Source organism: Meles meles, chromosome 5, assembly GCF_922984935.1.
Source record: "Meles meles chromosome 5, mMelMel3.1 paternal haplotype, whole genome shotgun sequence".
Classification (NCBI taxonomy): domain Eukaryota; kingdom Metazoa; phylum Chordata; class Mammalia; order Carnivora; family Mustelidae; genus Meles; species Meles meles.
In genome coordinates this window covers 44,316,790-44,340,491 of record NC_060070.1, presented here as the reverse complement: position 1 = coordinate 44,340,491, position 23,702 = coordinate 44,316,790, and the positions used below count along the sequence as shown (strand labels likewise).

At 37.1% G+C, this 23,702-nt stretch overlaps 1 protein-coding gene across 1 annotated transcript in view; it reads left to right on the top strand.

The window, feature by feature from the left end:
* HTR1E (5-hydroxytryptamine receptor 1E) overlaps positions 1–23,702 on the top strand; it is an 89,346-nt gene that overhangs the window by 52,397 nt on the left and 13,247 nt on the right. The window lies entirely within an intron of this gene.

Here is a 23,702-nt window from a genome sequence, read left to right as displayed (position 1 = left end):
AAGAGTTACAAGGCCTTCCCAGTTTCCCTGCAGAAAGAAATCTGAAAATAGTTAGAAGCCCTGGAGAATTCTCTCACAGATTCCTTGTATTTAGGCAACTTTAATATTTAAATATGGACTCATAGTCCTTTCTTTCCTGGCATAGAGGATATCAGTAATACCAGCTTTGCAAAGGTAAACTTATTGATTTGAGGACAAAGGAAATGATGCTATATAAATTCAACCCAAAAGAGTCCTGAAAATTTCTGATATTCTTTAATAACAACCTACCTTTGAGTTACAGTTATTAAGCACTGGCTGCCATCAAAATCAAAATGTCAAAGTCAACTTAGGGCCCAAGATAACTTTCATGTTGCTATGACAACCTCTTTTTCAAGTTTAACATCAGATACCTTAATTTAGGCAGAGTTAATATTTACCTTGGGAGTTTGGGGGGATTTTTTATACAAATTAGATCTATTTCAATTATTTCATGAAAAATCACTATTAGAGTTTATGCAATCTTTTCCATAAATAAATATTTTGTGATCAAAATCAATTTCCAGTTTAGGATGTCTGGGTGGCTCAGTCAGTGAAGCTAAGTGTCTGCCTTCAGCTCTGGTCATGATCTCATGAGTCCTGGGACTGAGCCCCTTGTCGGGCTTCCTACTCAACATTTCCCTGTGCCCTCCTCCCCCATGCTCTCTCTCGCTTACTCTCCCTCTCAAATAAATAAATAAATTTTTTAAGGAAAATCAATTTTCTGTTTAGTAAAATAAATCCTATGCAAATTTGTTACATACATTTTTATACACTGTTCTGAGGAGAAAAATTCTATTTTCATCTAATTCATAAAGGAGTCATGACTCAAAAAGTTAAAATTATTGCTGGAGACTGAATAATAACTGTAGGTGGTCAGAGAAATTATCATGAAAAGGGAAAGGAGATAGAAGGAATAAAATAAGATGTATTTTTGAAGTTTTGTTATGGTAAATCGAAGGAAGGACAGATACAAGGAAAGTGCCTGCTGGATAGGGCAAGTGGCTGTATATGCATTTGAATCTGTTACAGTTTGTTGTGGAAGATGCAACAAACACATAGGAAGCCACACAGGAAGCCACTTTAAGATATGACAATCTTTTTGTCATATCTTAATGATGACAGTCTGTTGTGGCGCATGTAGAAATTAGATGTGTATCTGTCGGTCAGGAAACTAAGACACAATCAAAAAGGGTAACTGAAGAAATTTAAACAAAAGGAATGCAGACCCCTTCTCGACTTACAGTGGGGTTACGTCCAGATAAACCATTCCTAAATCAAAACTATCCTAAGTCAAAAATGCGCTTAATATACCTAGCCTACCCAACATCATAGCCTAACTCAGCCTCCTTTGAACAGGCTCAGAACACTTGTGTTAGCCTACAATTAGGCAAGATCATCTAACGTAAAACCTGTTTTATCGTAAAGTATTGAATACCTCATGTGATTGATTGAATGCTGTACTGAACGTGAAAAACGGAATGGTTGTGAGTGTACGAGTTGTTCCCCTCGTGATCATGTGGCTGGCTGGGAATTGTGGCTGTCGCTGCTTCTGCCTAGCATCAGGAGAAAGGACTGTACCACAGGCCACTCATCCAGGAAAGACTAAAATTCAAAAATCGGAGTACAGTTTCTTGTGAATGAGTATCGCTTTTATGCCATCATTAAATTGAAGAATCCTAAGTCAGACCATCGTAAATCGGGGACCACCTATATTTACAAGAAAAGCAGACAGGATTAAGAGAAGCCACAGGGCTGATGAAGGAGCCTGGGACTGACGACAGTAAATGTTATTTACACTCCTAAACAGGAAGAGGCCAAAAGAGGGCGTTTTCTCAGAAACCAGACTAGTGAGACAAGTGTACCTGACAGGAGCTACGACCCTACATGAGGGGTGCAGAAACCCAAACCACAGCCCCACAGGAAAGAGGCCAGGAAAATATATACACCATCCTCATGCTCTCCCATCCTCTGATCTCCTTGTCAAAGATTTCTGTTGGCTAAATCCACACAAAACTGAGCGAAGGTGAGCTAGATTACCCTGTCTGAAGAGGCCCCAACAGAGTCAAGGGTGGAAAAGGAATCTGACAAAGCAAACAGATACCCCCAACACAGACACTGCCCAAATAACACAGCCGGGACTCATTAAAAGATGGAGACATTTCGTTCTGCAACAACTTTGGTACACATTTGGGGCAAAGATGTATATTTTTAGAATCCTTTCCATTTTTTTTTTATGAGAACTTCTTTTTTTTTCCATTTTATTTATTTTTTCAGCGTAACAGTATTCATTCTTTTTGCACAACACCCAGTGCTCCATGCAAAACGTGCCCTCCCCATTACCCACCACCTGTTCCCCCAACCTCCCACCCCTGACCCTTCAAAACCCTCAGGTTGTTTTTCAGAGTCCATAGTCTCTTATGGTTCGCCTCCCCTTCCAAATTTTTTTTTTTAATAAACATATAATGTATTTTTATCCCCAGGGGTACAGGTCTGTGAATCGCCAGGTTAGAATCCTTTCCATTTTGTTAATGTTAGTTTTTAGTCATTATACTTCATGTTGACAACTTTTGAATATAAACAAATACATATTTCACTATCATTAACTTTCTCACAGTAAATCCAATACTTTTTCCCTCAGGCAAAAATACCCTTCTAGGGCGCCTGGGTGGCTCAGTGGGTTAAGCCGCTGCCTTTGGCTCTGGTCATGATCTCGGGGTCCTGGGTTCAAGTCCCACACATCGGGCTCTCTGCTCAATGGAGAGCCTGCTTCCCTTCCTCTCTCTCTGCCTGCCTCTCTTGTGATTTCTCTCTGTCAAATAAATACATAAAATCTTTTAAAAAAAAAATACCCTTCTAGTTCCACAAACCTGGCAGTACTTCATTACTGTCAAAGAATGAAGTGTTTCTGTAAACTTAAGACAATTTGCTTTGACTCCATCTCCAATTTCTCCTATTTCTCTTTCGAGTTGTTATGAACATAAATTGTGTGTGGAGTGTGGGTAAGTGTGTAGGTATAGCTTACTGAGCTGACCAATGGAAAGTCTACATACACAGATGATCTCAAATGCCACCATCAGCTCATCAAGTCTGTCTTTCCAAGAACTGATTAAATAGGTTGTGTGGTACAAATGAAAAGTGTTCTGGGGCGCCTGGGTGGCTCAGTGGGTTAAAGCCTCTGCCTTCGGCTCGGGTCGTGATCCCAGGGTCCTGGGATCGAGACCCACTTCGGGCTCTCTGCTCAGCGGGGAGCCTGTTTCCCCTCCCCTCTCTCTGCCTGCCTCTCTCTGCCTGCCTCTCTGCCTACTTGTGATTCTCTCTCTGTCAAATAAATAAATAAAATCTTTTAAAAAAATTTTTAAAAAATGAGAAGTGTTCTGTGCTCTAGGTCTGGAGGCACTGGCTATAACCAGTCTCTTCATTAACAAGCTGTAGGACTCTTGCAAGTTCTTCACCAGCTTCTCTATTATTTCCATCAAAGGTGTTGAGACACAGAGTCTCTGATGTCACTTCCAGCTTTAAAATACTGTGGTTCTCATGCACATCCCTAATTATCATGCCTAATAGGATCCATCAGTTTTGCTGCTTCTTGATTGCTTTAGTTTGAAAGGGCCTTTTTCAAACTGACACAGAGAATGCTAAATATGCTATTTTAAATTAAAATTTAGATAAAGAAACGCAGATGACATTAAAACACAGCAAAGCCTCAGTGACTTTTTGAGTCTAACAATTACAGCTTCTCATGAACCTTAACATTTCCCTGAATTACAAAAATTATGTTTACCATTTCACAGGTAAATATTTACATGCCTAAGTAATGATTCCACAAAGTTATGAGAAATGAGGAGGATAAATTATGCTCTAGAGTAGAAATATACTTTGTAATTCAGCTCCACTGGAGACACTCTCCTTAATATCCTTAATATCTTCTTCAGGTCCTAGAACAAAGGAAAGAGCTATTTATCCACTGCAATGGCTGAAGTAGTCAGTGCCGACTTTATTCAGGGCAGTGAGGCATTGTATAGCCAACAGCAACTATTTTCAGCTGGTTACAAAAGAATTTACTACATGCACTAAAAACCACCGGACTTCCCCATTACCTACTTCTCAAGGTCTAATTGCAGACCCTCTGGTTTCTTGTGAGAACTAGTGAGAAACGAACGAGGTGCACCTGCAGGCAATGACTGATGTTAGTACAATTGTCCCGTATTGATACAAGAAGTAACAGCAAACATGAAAGTGATTTATGAGCTGCGCTGGAACAGCAAGGACTAGTTAAGTGTTTATGACCACAACCAATTTGCTCTCATCTAACTAGTAAACATGTGGGAAGTCACGTTGGCGAGCGCACAACACATAGCACAGACCCTTTCTCAGTGCTACTCAACTTTTCCGTCCTAAACCTTTTGTTAGGCTATCAGGACTTTAAAGGAGACACAAGTCAGGGCCTGGTTTGGTCCTCGTCTCAAGCCTTATCGCAGCCTCCCACATGTAGCATGTCTTCAGGCATGAAAAGCCCTATCTCTTTTTGCTCTTCTTAATTATAAACCACGTTTTTTCATAAGTATCTACCTCCTATCTCCTTCCATTATAATTACCCAGTTGTCCCAACTCCAATTCTCTCTAGAAGACATCTACTTTCTAAATGTGCTTTAGAAAATTTTTTACCTTTACTGATCTTTGAGAAATAAAGAAAGATTGGAGGCAGTGCCCTAGACCACTTCACTTCTGTCTTAGACTGGATGTCCTGAAAATACCCTGAGATCAAGAATTGTGTGCCTAATATTGGTTGGGAAGTGCTCGCAGGAGACACACCTGCAAAGAAGTGAGAAAAGGACAGAGGGAAGGAGGACCCAGGGATAGGTCAACCCTGGAAAGAGGTCTGGGAAGGAGCAGCATGGAATGCTTTACACTCTGTCAGACTGGTAGATCTAATTTGTGTCTTCAGTTTAATTTTCTGTTTCTCTTCCAGACAAAAGTTTTTTTTTAGATTGATACATTGATATAAAATTTAGGTATATATGCATCATTTTCAGACAGAGGGGTTTTTAAGATTCTAAAGACCAGTCTGAAATCTAACTATGCAGAATTCAAAAGATCCTGAGCTTTCTCTCCTGGGAAAATAAATGGAATAAAAAAGAAAAGATTATGAAAAATGCAAGTTCTAAAAATAATAGCCCGAACTGGGTAATTTGAATGAAAGCCAATCAAATCTGTATGGAATATTGCATATTACTGATTCATTATCAGATCACATAATTTAATTATATTCTACTTACCATGCAGTTTTCACACCCTAACCCTCCCGGTGTGAAGTCTATGTTATCTGATAGAGAAAGCAGAAAGAGAAAGAAAGAGGCCATGCAAAAGAAAAGCTTAGTTAAGGATGGCAGACTGCATTGCAAATTCAGAAACATCTTTAATATTAAAAGAAATGATGCAAATTCTTCTTTTGTTTTCTATAGATAAGCCAGGTTTGATTATCTTAAACTATTGGTAAGAATACTTTTCCTTTTCATCGTTCCTGGATGTGAGCCATTTACAATTTGTAACACAGAGAACCATTCTTCAGATCTAATTTAACATGTAACTCCTTGTTGTTACAATTGAATTTAGCAAAATCAAGAAAGAAAACTCCTTCGTAAAACATAATTAATTTCTACATGTTGATTTAAGAGCTGCTGATTTAGAAACATACATATCCCTATTGCTAGATTCTTCCTGTCAGACTTTAAAGATAGTCTTTCAAAATATATATATATATCTTGAGATATATACTTTCAGTGACTGAAAGATGTTGAGGAAAACATAAAACTCTCATTTAAAAGTATAAGTCCAGGGATGCCTGGGTGGCTTAGTGGGTTAAGCATCTGCCTTTGGCTCAGGTCATGATCCCAGGGTCCTGGGATGGAGTCCTGCATCAGGTTCCTGCTCAGCGGGGAGTCTGCTCTACTCCCTGCGTGCCATGCCTCCTGCTTGTGCGTTTTCTCTCTCTCTGACAGATAAGTAAATAAAATCTTTGAAATAACTAAATAAAAGTATCAAGTCAGATACATGTATTTGCCTTGATACTTGATATTTGACTCTACTGTGGTTTGATATTTAACTACACTATCAGTAGTATAATCTATGCTAAAAACAATTATGTACCTTTCTCCTAATGGGAGATTATATATATAATGAATATGCAAATAATGCTGATAGGTTAATCTGATGAAATAAATTAATAACTCAATAAACACTTAAGGTTTACATGTATGTATGTATTTAAAACATTTCCTAGAAATTACAGTATCCTGGGAATTATATACAATGTACTTTTAAGTCTGTCTCTAAAGGAGACACAATTAATATTTCATTTTAGATAAATTATGCTAGGAACAGGATATAAACCAGTGGAAAGTATAGTTTTTTATTTGTATATTTACACTATATCACCCAACAGGTGCAACAGTAATGGCACAAAGTAGGTGCTCATAACTCTCTGCTGAATTAACAAATTAGGACAAGGTTAGTGAGAACTATAAGACAATACTAAGAACAAGGAATAGTCCTGGCCATTCAAGGACTATACTTTAGCTTAGAAAGAGAACTAGCAGATATTTAAAGCAAGGGGAGTTCAATCCAGGTTTGGGTTAACATTAAAACACTATTGACATCTGTCCAAATTCTATTCACAATCTTGGGTTCTTACATAAATGTTCTGAATTTTTTTAAAATAGCACAACGGGCATAAGCCCAGAACCCTGACAGTTTTGTTTCAACAGAGAGTTAAGAAATGGCCTGTTTATGAAATATCTTTACCATGAATTATTCATGTTGGGAAATCAACAAAATACTTACTAATTCGACTATAATGTTTAACTGTGTTATTTGACCAAGAGATTGAAATGATGCTGGAAAAGCCAGGAGAGAAGTGAGAACTTGGCAAGAAATATGACCTCATGGAATCACATAAAAACCTTAAATACTCCATTATCATCACTATTATATAATATGCCTTAAACTTTATAAAGCAAATTGGTACATATTATCTAAATTGATGAGCATGACAACCTTGTGAATCAGATAACGGTACTGAATCATGTTGAAAGTTTGGGAATACTAATGCCAATCTTTTGAAACTTAACCAGTTGAGAATAATAATGATAATCATGATCTTACCAATCAAAGCTAGTACCTAAATAGAACTTGTTTATGTGCCAACTGTGACCTACATGACTTTACATGTTAGCTCAATTCCTCCTCCAACCATCACAAGTCTCCAAATGGGAAATGAGGCATCTGCTTTATTCAAGTTGGTTGGCAAATTCACTTTCCACATGCTTAAAAAAAAAAAAAACAACCTGAGGGTTTTGAAGGGTCAGGGGTGGGAGGTTGGGGGAACAGGTGGTGGGTGATGGGGAGGGCACGTTTTGCATGGAGCACTGGGTGTTGTGCAAAAAGAATGAATACTGTTATGCTGAAAAAAAAATAAATATTATTAGTATATTAAAAAAAAAAAAAAAAGTATTTTTTGGTCCCTCTCTCCTGCACTGAAGATAACCTGGGAATGACCATGCTGACTTTTCCACCCAGTGTCATGCTATAAAGCTAGAACAGAGAGAACTGAGGTGTTCTCAGGCTCATGTGGTCTGATATCTGTTTACTGACAGCCTGAGGATGTGAGCTCTAGCCTTCCCTGCTCCCAGGCAGGACTGTGAGCAGAGGGAGGGGTGGGCACAAATGCCAGGCTTTCCCCAATCTCACACTCTCTCTCAAGTTTCTTCAGTAGGTGGAAAATTGTTACTGAAAATGCTGCTGCTCTCTCCTGGGAAGTAAGGAATATCTCCCCCATTCTTCCATGGGAAACTGCAGGCAAGAAAATGAGTGTTCCAGTCCATCCTTCTCCCAGCCCCTCCAACAGCTAAATGAGGGAAACTAAGGACTATGTAGGTTTAATTTTTTCCTCAAAGGCAAGGAGCTAGCAAGCAGCAAAGACAAGACTTGAGCCCTAGCATTCTGACCACAGAGTGCACATCATATTTATTCTACACTACACTAGAAACCTTGCCCTCCAACAAGCTTGATGAATGCTGAAAGGAAAACATTCTAGAAGTCAAACCCTTGAATGCTCTTCTGGAAATGCTTTCATGTCCTAGCCAGATTCTCTTTTATCCATAATTTCTTTTTTTAATGGTTCTTAAGATCTTTATTAATAACCTTATAATTTATGTTAATTATTCCTATCAGGAGTACTAAGTTACTTTTCCCCTTTATTTATTTTTTTATTTTTATTATTTTTTAAATGTCTTTTCAGTGTTCCAGAACTCATTGCTTATGCACCACACCCTGTGCTCCATGCAATATGTGTCCTCCATAATACTCACCACCAGCTCACCCAACCTCCCACCCACCTCCCCATAATTTCTTGTCAAATGTTTGAAAACATATCAAACTATTTCTTTCTGAGCCAAGTTAAGGGATGTAATAAACAACAAAAAGGAAAGGAAAAAATTATAATTATACTCCATCTCACAACAGCATATTTAAAATTTGACTCACTCTGACTTTGATGTATTTGTTACCCAGTAAGTACTCATTATGTTGTGTAACAAGGTAAGACATCCTCTGTTCATAGAGTTAACAGTTGGGCCAAAAGCACTAATATTTTGCTTTACTGAATATCAGACTCAGGAACAGATATTGTATTATTCTCTTATTTGTATTTTTTTCAGCAGTCTTCATTCAATAGGTACCCCAATATGGAGCTGCTTGTTAGTTTAGTTTCCACCAAATATAGACACATAATTAATATGTGCTGGGCCATAAAGTGTTCACTTACTGTTATCAATAGCTCAAATTGCAGAACATGAATACATTTGACTGCATTTTGTGAAAAATGACTCAGAGTCTTGAACTTCCTAGTTGGGAGTAGAATTATATCACCCTCCAGGCTAGAAGACAATTTTATGTTTTAAATGTATGTATTTTGTAACCACTACTGTTGTTATTTACTATTTGTGGTATTATGGAGAAGGGAAGAAAGTTGTATCACTTCCTAACTGTGATTCTTATAAACAATAAAAAAGTAGCAGGAAGGGTCAAAATTCTATCAGTTTTCAGATAAGAGCTTCAATTCATAAGCATGGTGACTGAAAGAATTGGTTTTTCTCTAAGCAGAACTGGAACTGAAATTAGATTGAATCAAGACAATTGTCCTCAAGACTTTTTGCTGCCATTTGGAAGGATAATGATTTTTTTTATTTCTAGGAAAATAAAAAATCTTAGCTTCTTGGGTACCAATCTAGGCTAGTTGCTAGTGAGAGATCACTAATCAGTCATAATTTTCTTCTGAGTCTAGACACCACCTCTGAATTCTCAGCCCAGCACTCCATTACTCAGGACCCATAAGTTGGAGTTTATATGAGGTGAAACTATTTGCCTTTTCTATTACAGTTGAAGTACCTCACCTGTAGCAGTTTAAAAAAAAAAAAACAAAATAAGTATAATCCTATAATATTAATAGAGATATCAGTGCTCTTTCAAATTCTGATTAGTGCCACTAATCCCTGTAGACTCCTTCAACATTTTGCAGTAAAATAGTGAAATCTAATTAACTATATTCTATAAGGACTGTAGCTGATAATAGCTTAGCAACTAAGAGGGTTCATCAAGGTAAAAAGAAACATAACAAAGTCCCTTATTGAGCATTTGAAAAATGGTACTAGTATAATCAAGGAACTGATTTTTAATATAATTTCATTTTAACTTAAATAGTCATCAGTGGCTGCCATATTGGATAGCAGAGGTATATTGAATCTTGTTTTACCTTCACAATAACCTGGCAAAGCTGTTCATCTCCACTAAAAAGAGAAGGAAGTACAGACGTATTAAGTGACTTCCAATGTTACATAACTGGAAGGTGACCAAAATCATACTTGAATCCAGTTCTCAACTGGATTCCAAGTTCTCAACTCTTTTCATAGTATCATATCAAGCTCGAGGTAAGTATGAATCAAGAGGGGACAACCCCCCCAAAATAGTGACCCACTAAAAACTCTCAATAGCAAGTACACTACAAAGAACTAACTGTGAAAAATCTGAAGTCTTATCCTACTTGCAAGCTAATAAATAAGCATGCCACAGTTTCATGCAAGCCATCAGAAGACAGGAGATTCCTGAATCAGAAAGTAAGGATTTTATTATAGCAATAGCAGTAGCCAGGGTATTAGCATTTTCTTGTACCAATTTCCCAAGCCCAAACCACACAGTGATGCAAAAAAGGTCAGATGACTCTTGCACATGCAGTGAGTGCATTACAGGTTGCATACTGAGCTTAGGGAACCGAAATATTTTGTAATGGGCAGTAAGCATCCTGCCTATTACCCCAAAAAGAGACATTATCTTTATCATACTAGACAATAAGCATGACTCTCTTTCCCAATCTCTACCTTTCAAGATTATTCTCTATGCAAATATCCTTGAAATAGATAGCCTGGAGCAAAGACAATCCCGAGACTTTGCATAAACGTGAGAGATACACACACCACCCATGACAAGTGACAAACTGGGAGAAAACCAGCAAAGAAAAGGGAGAGATGTCTAAATATCAACATCAGAGTCACAGTGTACAGATAAATGTGTGTGTTTGATAGAAAGATTATGTGACCAAAGTTATAAACAGAAAATAAATATTGAAACAAGAAAATTAAGGTGAAAGTAAATTTGGAAAATAGCAGTGTTATATAAATGTCACATTGTCATTTTTATTGGGCATCAGTAGTACATTTATAAATGTTAATTTCCTCGAAACTGGAGGTTACTTCACTCTCAGAACTGAGTTGTAAATATATGCAAGTACCCTTCTTCCAGTTACCATAAAATTGTAGCATAAAAATCATAGGATTTGGAAGATGCTCAGAAATAATGAAGTCCTAATTACACAGGCATGGAAACTGAGACCCACAGACATAGAGTGTCTTTTTCAGGGCCACACAACCAACCATCTATATATCTGAGATGCATTCACAGATGTCTCTGCTCTTGACCCCTTCAATTCATCACAACACCCTATCTCTTATTTCCACCTTGAAGTGGATTGAGACCCAAAAAATAAATACCTAAAATCCTCTCTCTTGTAGAATATACCCTTGGAACTAGTTGGAGCAGAGCCAAGTAGTCAGAGCTAGCAATGTTTCCCCAGGCGGAAGCCCAGTAGGAAACCTTAGCCCTACACATAGCTTAAATGCTCCTTCCCTTGGGTCTGCCACAAAGAAACATTGCATTGCAGAAGAGTTAAAAAAAAAAAAAATGTGTGCACAGCACAGGAAGGAGACCAGATCTTCTCTAAGGAGTTGAGTGGTATCATTAAAGCTGGGTCCAAAAAAAAAAAAAAAAAAAAAAAGTCATTTCATTTTTTTAAAAATATGGTAATATAACCTCAAGCACCAGCTCACTTCAATGACAGGCACTTCATAAAGTTCATTTTTATTATTCTCAGCTGAAAAGTAAATAACATTTCTACAGGTGTCCTTCATATTAAAAGGCTTTATTTGCTGGCAATAGAGACTCTCTATTGACAAAAACCTTATCTATACTTCACAGAGCAGATTGTTTTTTCCCAACACCTTTCAGAGAGGTATAGCCAGTCCATTCTGGACAAAGGAAAACAGTGTGATAAAAGAGAGATTGCAACACCAGCTGACTGAAAGAGCCCTCAATCGCCTAACCTTTAACAATTTGAGCAAAATCAAATAATGCAGTTTTTTATTATAACCAAAAGAATAAAATAAATATTCATGAGTCCATATTGATAAACAGAAAGGTAAATAAGCATCAACAGCACTTTTATAAAGACAATTTTCCCCAAAGTGGAATCTACTGTTTCCTTGGGACTGAATCATAAATGTTTAGATGCATATAAATATAAATCACTGAATAAGTAAATAATAGAGGACAGGCAAATCTTCCTCACAGAAGAATTCTGAGTAATATATATACATATTCCCACCTCCAGGAGGTGGAACTTTTATTTGCTTATCATTGAAGGTGGGCTACACTTAGAGACTCACTTTCAAAACATAGAGAAGGGAAAGGGAAAAATAGTCCCTTTGCTGTAGAGAGTCCTGGCAAGAGCTGCCTTAACCAAGTGATGAAGGTTAACATTGGCAGTGATGTCCACGTGGATATAATGTACTCTGATGTGAGGGAACAAGAAGGGCACTTCGATTCCATGGTATTCTTTCCAAATCTTGTAACTCAAGTCTACTCATGAGAAAAACATCAGACAAACCAAGATCAGGAAACATTCTACAAAATATTTAGCCTGTACTCCCCAAGACCATCGAGGTCATGAAAAACATGCAGAGCGAGAAATTGTCACAGACCAGAGGAGACTGGGAAAATGTGACAACTGACTAACTACAATGTGGCATCCTGCAATGAAACAGAAAGAAAGCATTAATGAGAAAGCTGGTTAAATCCAAATAAGTTCTGGAGTTTAGTTAATAGTGATGAATAATGTCGCTTTCTTAGTTTTGATAAATGTATCCTGTAATGTAAGATATAACAATGGGTAAAGCTGGGTGGTGGATATACTCTCTGTACCACCTTCACAACTTCCCTATAAATTTAAAATTATACCAAAATGAAAAGTTTATTTTAAAAAATAGATGGTACAAATTCATCTCATTGTGTTCTCCTTATCTCGAGTTTGTCAGAATTCTATAGCTAATGCATTGCCCAATCCAAGAAGCACAGTTAAAGAAGGCTTAGGGAAGCTCAATGAGTTCAAAAGTCAGGGAGGGAGTGTATCAGCACATTTCACAATCAAAAGGAAAAGTAATGTTTGTTCTTCACTGAATAACCTGAGTATTATTTGTGTAATAATCTGAGAAGCAGAATATATTCTGAACATAACAAAAATTGAAGCTCTCTTTTATAGGTCAGGAAAAGTAATAAGATAAAAACCCAAACCAATAAACTAACCAAATTTCAAAGAAACAAAATTGTGCTGAATATCCAATAATGTCTGTGTATAATAGTATAAAAGACTCCAATTAAAAACATAACTTTTAGTCTCTTATGGTTTGCCTCCCCTTCCAATTTTTTTTTATAAACATATAATGTATTTTTATCCCCAGGGGTACAGGTCTGTGAATCGCCAGGTTTACACACTTCACAGCACTCACGATAGCACATACCTTCCCCAATGTCCATAACCCCCTCCCCCTCTCCCAACCCCACCTCCACCCAGCAACCCCCAGTTTGTTTTGTGAGATTAAGAGTCATTTATGGTTTGTCTCCCTCCCAATCCCATCTTGTTTCATTTATTCTTCTCCTATCCCCCAACCCCCCATGTTGCTTCTCCATGTTGAAGGGTCAGGGGTCGGAGGTTGGGGGAACAGGTGGTGGGTAATAGGGAGGGCACGTTTTGCATGGAGCACTGGGTGTTGTGCAAAAACAATGACTACTGTTACGCTGAAAAAATAAATTTAAAAAATAATTAAATTTTTTAAAATTAAATTTGTATATATGAAGAAGTTAAGATGTAGCAGGAATAAAATTATAAGTAGCATTTAAAAAATAATTTTTAGACAAACACTTCAATTTTGAGAAATTTCTTAAAAAATTTTGAGAAATTTCTCTAAATTCTCTTTATAAGTTATCTAGGATTAATTATAATACTATCTGATATTTATATTATCATTTCCAAGGTAGTGAAACCATTTTGCCTATAAATTGTATCTCCTTCTTGCCACCCAGTTCTCTAAATTACTTCCTTTTCCCACTTGGGCCATCCTCAGCTTTCAATCATGAGGGTTTTAGCCCCAACCCAAATTCCCCAACCTGCGCTCCCACTCCCAAGTCCCAACTAAATCCTATCTCTTGCATTTGACACAATTTTGGATTCATCTTCTAAATAATAATCCCTTCAAAATGACTGTGAATGAATGGATGGATAACTGGGCTCTTTCCATATTCTTACTATTGTGGACATTACTGCTATAAACATTGAGGTCCATCAACAGATGAATGGATAAAGAAGATGTGGTATATATATACAATGGAACATTACTCAGCCACCAAAAAAAAAAAAAAAAAAGAAAGAAAGAAAGAAAGAAAGAAAGAAAGAAAGAAAGAAAGAAATCTTACCATTTGCAATGATGTGGATAGACCTAGAGGGTATTATGCTAAGCAAAACAATGTCAGTCAGAGAAAGACATTTACCGTATACTCATATGTGGAATTTAAGAAACAAACAGATGAACTTAGAGGAATGGAGGGAAAAATAAAATAAGACCAAAAAAAAAAAAAAAAAAGGGAGCTAAACCATAAGAGATTCTTAGCAATAGGAAACAAACTGAGGGTTGCTGGAGGGGAGGTGGGTGAAGGGATGGGGTAAGTGGGTGATGGGCATTAAGGAAGACACTTGATGTAATGAGCACTGGATGGTATATGAAACTGAGGAACCACTAAACTCTATCTCTGAAACTAATACTACATTATATGTTAACTGATTGTTAAATTAAAAAATTATTTTGAATGAATGGAAGTAACTTAATGGGTTAAAAAATGTATATGTCTGGGGCACCTGGGTGTCTCAGTGGGTTAAGTCTCTGCCTTCAGCTCAGGTCATGATCTCAGGGTCCTGGGATTGAGCCCCCGCATCAGGCTATCTGTTCAGCAGGGAGCCTGATTCCCCCTCTCTCTCTCTCTGCCTGTCTCTCTTCCTACTTGTGTTCTCTGTCAAATATATAAATAAAATCTTTTTTTTAAAAAGGCATATGTCTGCTTTCCATATAAATTTATGTATATGAGGAAAACTACCTTGCTCTTTTTTTCCTCATCTTTGCATAGAAACATACAATCCTGTTTCCAAAAGATGCAAGAAAGGTATGGGCATAACTTATAATACATGTGATATGAATTTTCTTAAAGACAGTCCTTTAAGTTGAATTCAACTATGATTGTTTATAAAGAAACTATGTTAGGGAATCTGACGAATGCATAAGATTTTGATCAATATATATGAGGCTTACATTTTGGTTCATCACTTTCATTGCTGAAGAACACATTTTAATATTTATTTTAGAGAGAGTGCATGCACCAGCTGGTGGGAGGGGCAGAGGGAGAGGGAAACAGACAGACTCCCCACAGAGCAAGGAGCCCAATGCAGGGGCTCCATCCCAGGACCCAGAGATCATGACCAGAGCCAAAATCAAGAATTGGATGCTGAACTGACAGAGCCACCTGGACAGCCCAGCTGAAGAATACATTTTAAAGGGATAGATTAAATATTCAAGGACAAAAACACAAGTAAATACCTCTTAGTTCAATATGAAGATAACAAATCCATTAGTATATCTACATATGAACATGCTCAGCAAACAGTAGACTGAACAAATGTTTATTGAGTACCTCATAGGTATCAGGAAATGTGCCAACACTTTGGTAAATGCTGTCTCATTTCATTTTTTTCTATAAATATGTAGGATCAATATAATTATCTTCACTTTTCAAATTGTAAAACCAAACATCCAATGATTAAATCACCCAAGGGTATATTACTTATGGTAAGTAATTAGTTCCTTTAACTAATAAACCCCAAAATATCAGTGGTTTAACACAATAAAATGCTACTTCTCATTTATATCACCATCTAATGGAAATCAGAAGGGGAAGGGGTTGTATTCTGCCCCACCTGGTCATTCAGAGCCACCCGCACCAAGTTATTTCCATCTGTCCACCACTGGTGGATGGAGATTGAGAGCAAGGATAGGACATTAAAAGTGTTTGTAAAAAAAAAAAAGTTTTTGTAGACCAGGCCTAGAAGTGGCACATACCATTTATGCTTGCATTCCATTCCCCCAAAATGATCACTTTTCTGTTAATAGGGAAAGAATGAATGCTTTCTCCCTAAGATAGCGAATAAGCTAAAACAGTATGCTCTCACTACTAATAATCAGCATAGAACTGGAAGGTCTACCTACTTCAATAAGACGAGCAAAAATACAGACAAGCTAGAAGAAAGGAAAGTGTTCCTGTTTGCAAATGACATGATCATCTATGTTGAAAACTCTGGAGACTGCCCAAAATGTCCTATAACTAATAGGTGATTTAAACAAGATCAAAACACAAAATCAACCACTTTTCTGTATCTTAAAAATAAACATACAAAACTGAAATTAAAAACACAATGCCATTTACAATCACTCCAAAAAAAAAAAAAAATGAATAAGACACATATAAATCTACCATCACATGTGCAGGACTTGTATGCTGAAAAATCACAAAATGCTAAAGAAATAAACAAAAGGAGACTTGAATAAATATAAAGTAACTATCAAAAAAGGTAGAATTAAAAGCAAGCACATCAATAATTATATTATGTGCAGATAATTTAAACATCCTAACTAAAAGACAGAGAAAGTCAGATTGGACAAAAATGCAAGACACAACTAGAGGCTGTCCATAAGAAACCCATTTAATATAAAAACATAGAGAGGCTAAAAGGAAAAGAAAAAAAGATACACCATGCAAACATCAGCTAAAAGAAAGCTGGAGTGGTTACATTAATATCATACAAAGTAAACATCAGAACATAGAATATCAGGGACACACAGGTATTACACAATGACATAAAAGTGAATTCATCAAGAAGACATAGCAATTCTAAATGAGTATACATCTAATAACTGAATTTCAAAATACATGACTCAATGACTCAAAAGTTGACCTAACCAAAGGAGGAGATTGGCATATCTAAAATTATGGAGATTTTAACTCCCTTCTCTCAACAATTGATAGAATGAGTTGATAAAAGCATTAATAAAGGTATAGAAAACTTGAACAATACTGTCATGCAAGTTACATGGAACAATGACAGAAAACACATTCTCTTTAATCATATGTGTAATATCACCAAGATGGACTACAAACTGAGCCATAAAATAAGTTCTAATACATTTCAAATGATTGAATTCATAAGACTATGTTTTGTGAGCCTGGGTATGATGATATTAAAAGTCAGTTTTAAAAGAATACATGAAATCCTTATATATTTTTGAAGTTAAGAAATGGACTCCTAAATGTTACATAAGTGAAAGAAGAAACCATGAAGGTATCAGAAAATATTTCTGACTGAATAATGAAAATACAAATATTGAAATTTGCAGGATTCAGCTAAAATAGTGCTTAGAGCAAAATTTATAATTCTAAATGCTTCTGTTGTTGGTGAAAATAAAGTTCTAAACTAATTATCTTATCTTCTACATTAAGAGACTAGAAAAAGAAGAGTGAGTTAAGCCAAAGTAAACAAAGGAAGGAAATAATAAATATAAAAGCTGAAAGTAATTAAAGAATAGATAATAGACAAAATCAAGTCATTCAGAAACTGATCCTTTGTAAATATTAATAAAATATTAAAATCCTTACCTAGACTGATCAAGGAAAAAACAAAATTACCAATATCAAGAATGAAAGAGAGAGGAGAGGAGTCAAGGTGGCAGAGAAGTAGCAGACTGAGATGACATCAAGTTGCAGGAGTTAAGCTAGGTAGTTATCAAACCATTCTGAACACCTACAATCCCAAAAGGAGACTGAAGAGAAGAGCAGCAATTCTAGAAACAGAAAATCTACCACTTTTTTTTTCCGATTTTATTTATTTTTTTCAGCGTAACAGTATTCATTGTTTTTGCACAACACCCAGTGCTCCCTGCAAAACGTGCCCTCCCTATTACCCACCACCTGTTCCCCCAACCTCCCACCCCTGACCCTTCAAAACCCTCAGGTTGTTTTTCAGAGTCCATAGTCTCTTATGGTTCACCTCCCCTCCCCAATGTCCATAGCTCCCTCCCCCTCTCCCAATCCCACCTCCCCCCAGCAACCCCCAGTTTGTTTTGTGGGATTAAGAGTCATTTATGGTAGGACATGTGGAGAAGTGAATCTGAAGTAACGCGAAGACAAGACCATGGGAAGAGGATGCTGGATCCTGGCAAGTGGTGGAGCAACAGAGCACAAAATTCAAACTTTTAAAAGTCTGCTCCACTGAGGGACATCACTCCAAAGGCTAAGCAAGGGTGAAGCCCTTGCTAGAACAGTGTAGTCTCAGGTCCCACGGAGTCACAGAAGGATCAAAGGTGTCTGAGTGTAGCAGAGCTCACAGGTGTCAGAGCAGGGAAGCTGGCTACAGAGACGGAGCCGAGGAGTGAGTTCTCAGCTTGGGGTTACCTCAAACTGTGATCTGCAGTACAGTTGGACCACTGCTCTTTGATTAGGGACCCCACAAGTGGTCAATCCAGGGAGACTCCCCTGGAAGAGTGGCAGGGATTGGCTGGGGTTGGAGACTCCAAACAGGGGTGTATGCCAGAGACAGAAACACTAGGTCACAGGGTGGATGAGTTCAGAGCACAGCCGAAGACCAGGGACATGAGAGTGACTGAGCACTTTTCTCTAAGGATGCACTGAGAAGTGGGGCCCTGAGCTCTTGGTTCCTCCCTACTGGAGATTGGGAGGCCACCATTTTCATTCCTGTCCTCCAGAGCTCTATGGAAAACATTCAGGGAACGAAAGCTCCCAAGAGTGAAACTGAGCAGATTATTTAGCCCAGCCCCTGGCAAGGGTGGCACAATTCCGCTTTGGACAAAGACACTTAAGAATCACTACAACAGGCCCGTCCCAGGCCCTTCCCCCAGAAGATCATCAAGAACATCCAGCCAAGACCAAGCTCACTGATCAAGGAGAACAGCAGAATACCAAAGGAAGAGAAAGCAAAGCATGGAATTCATGGCTTTCTCCCCATGATTCTTTAGTCTTGCAAGGATAATTAATTTTTTTACTTTTTTTTCTTATTCTAATTTTTTAACTTTTCCTCTTTCCTCTTTTAATGTTTTTTAACTAGTTTATCTTACCAATAACTTTCAAAAAAATTCTTTTTAAACCTTCATTATTATAGTCGTATTTTATCCTTCATTGTATCTAACTTTATTTTTTTTGTATAAATACATGTTTTGTTCTTCTAAAAAATTTTTGGGATTTAACTTCTTCTAATAGATCAAAATATACCCTAAATCTATCACAAGGCTTTGTTATAGTCTCCAGCCTGAGCAAATTCTGTCCACTTTCTTTTTCTTTCTTTTCCCAAACAAGTTATCAATTCCTTTTTAAGAAATTTTTAAATTTTCATCTTTACAGTCATTTTCCATCCCTTCATGTTTACCCTTATTTTTGTATACATATATTAGTTTTCTTTCTTTAAAATTGTGGAAAATAGTTTCTTCTAAGAGACCAAAATACACCAAAAATCAGGTGAGTGGCTCTGTTCTATTCACCAGTCTGATATGTATATATTTTTTAAACTTTTTTTAAACTTCTCTTTACCCCTTTTCTTCTCCCCCCAGTTTGGGATCTCTTCTGATTTGGTTACTACACATTTTTCGGAGATCTTTGGAACCTTTTAGTATTTTAACCTCTCATTCATATATTCTTATCTGGATAAAATGACAAGGTGGAAAAACTCACCACAAAAAAAAGAACAAGAGGCAATACCAAAGGTTAGGGACTTAATCAATATGGACATTGGTAATATGTCAGATCTAAAGTTCAGAATGATGATTCTCAAGGTGCCAGCTGGGCTCAAAAAGGGCATGGAAGATATTAGAAAAACCCTGTCTGGAGAAATAAAAGCCCTTTTTGGAGAAATAAAAGAACTAAAATCTAACCAAGCTGAAATCAAAAAAGCTATTAATGACATGCAATCAAAAATGGAGGCTCTTACTTCCAGAATAAATGAGGCAGGAGAGAGAATTAATGATATAGAAGACCAAATGATGAAGAATAAAGAAGTTGCGCAAAAGAGAGACAAACAACTACAGGATCACAAGGGGAGACTTTGAGAGATAAGTGATACCATAATATGAAACAATATTAGTATAATTGGGATTCCAAAAGAAGAAGAAACAGCAGGGAGCAGAAGGTATATTGGAGCGAGTTATTGTAGAAAGTTTCCCTAACATGGCAAAGGGAACAAGCATCAAAATCCAGGAGGCACAGAGAACCTCCCTCAAAATAATAAAAATCGGTCCACACCCCATCATCTAACAGTAAAATTTACAAGTCTTAGTGACAAAGAGAAAATCCTGAAAGCAGCTCAGGACAAGAAGTCTGTAACATATAATGGTAAAAATATTAGATTGGCAGCAGACCTATCCACAGAGACCTGGCAGGCAAGAAAGAACTGGCATGATATATTCAGAACATTAAATGAGAAAAACATGCACCCAAGAATATTCTGTCCAGCTAGGCTATCTTTGAAAATAGAAGGAGAGATAAAAAGCTTCCAGGACAAACAAAAACTAAAAGACTTTGTAAACACCAAACCAGCTCTACAGGAAATATTGAAAGGGTTCCTCAAAGCAAAGAGAGAGCCTAAAAGTGACAGACCAGAAAGGAACAGAGACTATATATAGTAACAGTCACCTTACAGGAATACAAAGGCACTGAATTCATATCTTTCAATAGTTACCCTGAATGTAAATGGGTTAAATGTCCCATTTAAAAAAAGAATCAATATGCTATTTACAAGAAACTCATTTTAGACCCAAAGATTCCTCCAGATTTAAAGTGAGGGGGTAGAAAACAATTTACCACACTAATGGACATCAAAAGAAAGCTGGGATAGTTGAGCTGGATAAAGTAATCCTTATATGAGACAAATTAGATTTTAAGCCAAAGACTATAATAAGAGATGAGGAAGGATACTATATCATACTCAAAGGGTCTGTCCAACAAGAAGATCTAACAATTTTAAATATCTATGCCCCTAACATGGGAGCAACCAACTATATAAACCAATTAACAACAAAATCAAAGAAACACATCGACAATAATACAATAATAGTAGGGGACTTTAACACACCCCTCACTGAAATGGACAGCTCATCCAAGCAAAAGATCAACAAGGAAATAAAGGCCTTAAATGACACACTGGACCAGGTGGACACCACAGATCTACTCAGAATATTCCATCCCAAACCAACAGAATACACATTCTTCTCTAGTGCACATGGAATATTCTCCAGAATAGATCACATCCTGGGTCACAAATCAGGTTTCAACCAGTACCAAAAGATTAGGATCATTCCCTGTATATTTTCAGACCACAATGTTCTAAAGCTAGAACTCAATCACAAGAGGAAAGTTGGAAAGAACCCAAATACATGGAGGCCAAAGAGTATCCTACTAAAGAATGAATGGGTCAACCAGGAAATTAAAGAAGAATTGAAAAAAATTCATGGAAACAAATGATAATGAAAACACAACGGTTCAAAATCTGTGGGACACAGCAAAGGCAGTCCTGAGAGGAAAATATATAGTGATACAATACTTTATCAAGAAACAAGAAAGATTGCAAACACACAACCTAATCCTACACCTAAAGGATATAGAGAAAGAACAGCAAAAAAAGCCTAAACCCAGCAGGAGAAGAGAAATCACAAAGACCAGAGGAGAAATCAATGAAATAGAAACCAACAAAACAGTAGAACAAATCAACGAAACTAGGAGCTGGGTCTTTGAAAGAATTAATAAGATTTATAAACCGCTGGCCAGGCTTAACAAAAAGAAAAGAGAAAGGACCCAAACTGATAAAATCATGAATGAAAGAGGAGAGATCACAACCAACACCAAAGAAACACAAACAATTATAAGAACATATTATGAGCAACTATACACCAGCAAATTTGACAATCTGGAAGAAATGGATGAATTCCTAGAGAACTATTAATTACCAAAACTGAACCAGGAAGAAATAGAAAACCTGAACAGATCCATAACCAGTAAAGAGATTGAAGCAGTCATCAAAAATCTCCCAACAAACAAGAGCCCAAGGCCAGATGGCTTCCCAGGAGAATTCTACCAAACATTTAAAGAAGAATTAATACCTAGTCTCCTGAAACTGTTCCAAAAAAATAGAAATGGAAGGAAAACTTCCAAACTCATTTTATGAGGCCAGCATTACCTTGATCCCAAAACCAGACAATGATCCCATCAAGAAAGGGAATTACAGACTAAATATTCTTGATGAACACACATGCAAAAATTCTCACCAAAATACTAGCCAATAGGATCCAACAGTCTATTAAAAGGATTATTCACCACGACCAACTGGGATTTATTCCAGGGCTGCAAGGTTGGTTCAACATCCGCAAATCAATGTGATATAATACATTAATAAGAGAAAGAACAAGAACCATATCATACTCTCAGTAGATGCTGAAAACGCATTTGACAAAGTACAGCATCCTCTCTTGATCAAAACACAAAATTGGACAGCCACAGGCAGAGAAATAAAACTTGAACATTTCCTTACTCCACCCATAAAAATAGACTCAAAATGAATGAAAGACCTCAATGTGAGAAAATAATCCATCAAAATCCTTGAGGAGAACACAGGCAGCAACCTCTTTGACCTCAGCCACGGAAATTTCTTCCTAGAAATCGCCAAAGGCAAGGGAAGCAAGGGCAAAAATGAACTATTGGGACTTCATCAAGATCAAAAGCTTTTGCACAGCAAAGGAAACAGTCAACAAAACCAAAAGACAACTGACAGAATGGGAGAAAATATTTGCCAGCAACATATCAGATAAAGGGCTACTATCTAAGTTCTTCTTCTACAAAGAACTTATCATACTCAACACCAACAGAACAAATAATCTAATCAAGAAATGGGCAGAGGACATGAACAGACATTTCTGCAAAGAAGACATTCAGATGGCCAACAGACACATGAAAAAGTGCTCCACATCACTTGGTATCAGGGAAAAGCAGATCAAAACTCCAATGAGATACCAACTCACACCAGTCAGAATGGCTAAAATTAACAAGTCAGGAAACAACAGACGCTGGTGAGGATGCAGAGAAAGGGTAACCCTCCTATACTGTTGGTGGGAATGCAAGCTGGTGCAGCCACTCTGGAAAATAATATGGAGGTTCCTCAAAAAATTGAAAATAGAGCTACTCGATGACCCAGCAATTGCCCTACTGGGTATTTATCCTAAGGATACAAATGTAGTGATCCAAAGGGGCATGTGCACCTGAATGTTTATAGCAATAATGTCCACAATAGCCAAACTATGGAAAGAACCTAGATGTCCATCAACAGATGATGGATAAAGAAGAAGTTAGAGAAACCCTAAAAACCCCAATATATGAGATTTTGGTGGTGGTGGTGGTGATTTTTTTTTTTAATTCAAGTATAGTAAAGAATCTAAATTTACAGTTAAAAATCTCCCCACATGGGGCACCTGCATGGCACATTTTGTAAAGTGTCTGACTTGGTTTCAGCTCAGGTCGTGATCTCAGGGTCACAAGATCGAGCCACATCAGGCTCTGTACTCAGCACAAAATCTGCTTAAGACTCCCTCTCCCTCTCCCCCTTCCTTGTCCCCACACTGCTTCCCTCTTTCTCTCTGTTTCTCAAATAAATAAATATTTAAAAAGAAGAAAACCTTCCCAGAAGGAAAACTCAAGATCCAAAGGGATCTGCAGGTATATCCCATCAAATATTCTCAAAAGAAATGACATTGATATTTCTCAAATTCCTTCAGAAAATTTTTAAACTCACAAATCAATATAAGAAAATAAATTGTGAAGCAATCTCTCCTGAACATAATACAAACTTCTTAACAAAATATTAGCAAATC